The sequence below is a fragment of the Crocuta crocuta genome, unplaced genomic scaffold (assembly GCF_008692635.1).
Source record: "Crocuta crocuta isolate KB4526 unplaced genomic scaffold, BGI_CrCroc_1.0 scaffold70, whole genome shotgun sequence".
In the NCBI taxonomy this organism is placed as follows: domain Eukaryota; kingdom Metazoa; phylum Chordata; class Mammalia; order Carnivora; family Hyaenidae; genus Crocuta; species Crocuta crocuta.
In genome coordinates this window covers 14,168,118-14,171,375 of record NW_027528417.1, presented here as the reverse complement: position 1 = coordinate 14,171,375, position 3,258 = coordinate 14,168,118, and the positions used below count along the sequence as shown (strand labels likewise).

Below are 3,258 nucleotides of genomic sequence, written 5' to 3'. Positions count from 1 at the left end.
TTGTGAGAGAGAGAGAGAGGAGAGAGAGAGAGAGAGAGAGAGAGAGAGAGAGAGAGAGAGAATGAGCAGGGCAGGGGCAGAGAGAGAGGAAGACAGAGAATCCCAAGCAGTCTCCTCACTGTCAGTGCAGAGCTCAATACAGGGCTTGATCTCACCCACTGGGAGCCTGACCTGAGCTGTCTACCCTAAACTTTTAATATTAGTGCTGAGGTTTTGCCGGAGCACATCTGAAAGAGACCATGGCAATATAACTTGTTTAGGCAAAGAGAAAGACCATCCTCAGACAACAGTATGTTTATTACAGATCTCTTTCCCTCTGTATCAGTTCAAAAATTTCAGGGTTTGCCTGGTTGTTCGTTACTGTTATTATTTCTTTTGTTTTTTTAATCTTGTTAATATCAACTACTGCTGATTGAGACCCTTATGTGCCTCAAATATACACCCTGTCCATTATAAGCTTCATTTTTGTGACCCCCCCTCTAACTGACCTGACTCTGAACCCTCTATTTGCAATTTGGCAAGGCTGTTCTGAATCTGGTCAAACTTCTCACTCATCAGACTTGATTTCTGACACCAAATCCCTGGAAGATATCCAGCTGATCAGTTCCCCAAAGAGATGAACCTATTTCATGAGTTCACAGGACCTAACTTTTGTGCAAAGCCAACAACAGCAATGACAAAAGTCCCCATTTACTTTCTTGAAGTAAAGAAAGAAGGATATGAAGGATCCCATAACTGAGTCTATCTTCTTTCTTTCTTTCTTTCTTTCTTTCTTTCTTTCTTTCTTTCTTTCTTTCTTTCTTTCTTTCTTTCTTTCAATTAATTTTTTTTCCTGTAAGATACAGAATCCAGCTCTGTTGTTTTTGGTTAAAGTGATAAATAAAAATAGAAATGAGGGTGCCTGTGTGGCTCAGTCAGTTAAGCACTGGATTTTGGCTTCGATCACGTTCTCACTGTTCATGAGTTCGAGCCCCATGTCGGGCTCTGTGCTGACAGCTCAGAGCCTGGAGCCTGCTTCTGATTCTGTCTCTCCCTCTCTCTCTGACCCTCCCCTACTCACCCTCGCCTCTCTTTCTCTCTCTCAAAAATATGTAAACATCATAAATATAAAATAAATTTTCAAAAACAGAAATGATGAGATTTTACTGCACTTTACTTATCCAATATAAAAGGTAACTTATAAATGAGGTTGATGGAGAGCATTCAGGAAGATAGGGCCTGGATCTTCAATTAAATGGCTGAATCCAGAAGATGTGAGCACGTTCTGTGTGACCCTGGGCAGAGGGCAACAGGAGAACCGATTAGGGAAATTCATTAGAATTCAAAATAAAAGTATTGCGAAGCTTTAGACACATCCCGTCCTGGGAAGGCCTTCTTCAAGGAGCAGTGAACTCCCTTAATTAAAGAGGTTTGAGAAGAGGAGTAAGCTTTTGCTGGGATATTGGAGCAGAAATTCCAACATGGGCCACCATGTGACCAGATAATCTGTAAGGTCCTGCTTCACTCTGAAAACCTATCATCCTATGGATTAGCCAGCAACTTCACATCCTTTTCCATAGGTAGACAAATAGACACTGTGAGACCGATTTGTGGTTTCAAAAATCTTTCAAGTGTACATTTAAAGACGTTCCCATTTTTTGCTCCTCCTTGTCCCGTTTAACTCAAATCCCAGCATTTACACACCAAGAGAAGAGGAAGGGTGGATAGCCTGACTTGTTCTCCACCTACAAACCGAACTCGCTCACTTACATGCACTTTTTTCTCTTACCATTCTCACTGGTCTGGTCCAGAAGCACACCATCTCCCTGCTGTAGCCCCCTTCCCTCCTCTGTCTCCTCACGAGTCCATCTTCCACACGTGAGGCCTCCCCAGTCACCATCTCATTATAACCTATCCGTGGTCTAAAAACTTCTCTGACTTTCCTTTTCCTATAACTCTCTTCAAATTTTAAATCCATAACTCCAGCTTGATTGGGGGTTTTTAATTCCGAATAGATTGACTGACCAAAAAAATTCTCCACCAGCTGATTCAGTGATGCCACGCCCACAAAAACCTTCTCCATTGTCTCTTTCTACCTTATCACCCAACTCAAGCCTTACTTCCTCCAAAAGGCATCCTAACACGCAGGCTGTTAATGATCTCCCCCTTCTCTGCACTCTTATAGGTCTCAGAGCTGCCACTGAAGTAGTAAGTACAGTCTTCCATCTCTGTTTTGTGCCTTGGTCTGGCTGTACCTTGGTTTCCCAACATGCGGTTGTAAGTTCCTGAGGGGTAGGGACCATCTCGTACACGTCTTCTGTAACCTACTTGATGCCTAGCATACCATTGGGCACAGAGTGGTAGCAACAACCCTTCACCTGGCTTTAGAGTCGAAATAGCGCTTCCACACGTCATCCATGGGATGCTCACAGCAGCCAGGTGAGGTCCGCAAGGCAGATAATGAATAGTCTCACACGGGCGAGAAAACTGAGATGCGGAGAGCTCATTATACCTGCACAGGTTTTCTGGTTCAGTGCTCCCTTAATAATAACTATTAGATGAGTACATAAATGAACAGCTCTTGCAGTTCAAAAACTTGCGGGGAGCCAAAGGGAAGTGACCATGTATTTGGCAAATGTCCCATTCTATTGATGTAGGCTGACCTCCAAAATGGGCCAAAGTCCCCTTGGTATGGGTGGACTCCGTTGGAGAGAAAAATGGCCCATGTCTCTTTGACTTTGGTCATGTTCTGCTAATGAGAAGAGACCCCAGTGAGAACCACGGGTATTTTGGTATGTGCTTGCGTGGGAGCCTAAATGGAAACCAGCAACCTCAGATGTTGCTCTGGGAAACCTCTGCGCCTGCCCACCTTGAGGCTCCTAGAGACTTGTGACCAAGGCAAACAGAAGAGACCTGTCTGAAAGAGGCCTTAGGCACCGAGCAATCCTCAGTGCCCTTTATGTCTTTAACTACTAAATTCACCTAATCCCATTTAAGTAAATTTTAGAAGCCTTTGGAAATGTGTTTTTGTTCCTCCAAAAAAATGCCTCTGATTTTTCTAATAAAAAGTCTTCCAGGGGCACCTGGGAGGCTCATTTGGTTAAGTGTCTGACTTTGGCTCAGGTCACGATCTCGTGGTTCATGGGTTTGAGCCCCGTGTCGGGCTCTGTGGCTGACAGCTCAGAGCCTGGAGCCTGCTTCAGATTCTGTGTCTCCCTCTCTCTCTCTCTGCCCCTCCCCAGCTCACAATCTGTCTCTCCCTCTCAAAAATGAATAAAC

General features: G+C 44.3%; 1 long non-coding RNA gene across 1 annotated transcript in view; it reads left to right on the top strand.

Annotated features, from left to right (window-relative positions):
* Positions 1–3,258, top strand: part of LOC144223725 (uncharacterized) — a 45,315-nt gene that overhangs the window by 1,093 nt on the left and 40,964 nt on the right. The window lies entirely within an intron of this gene.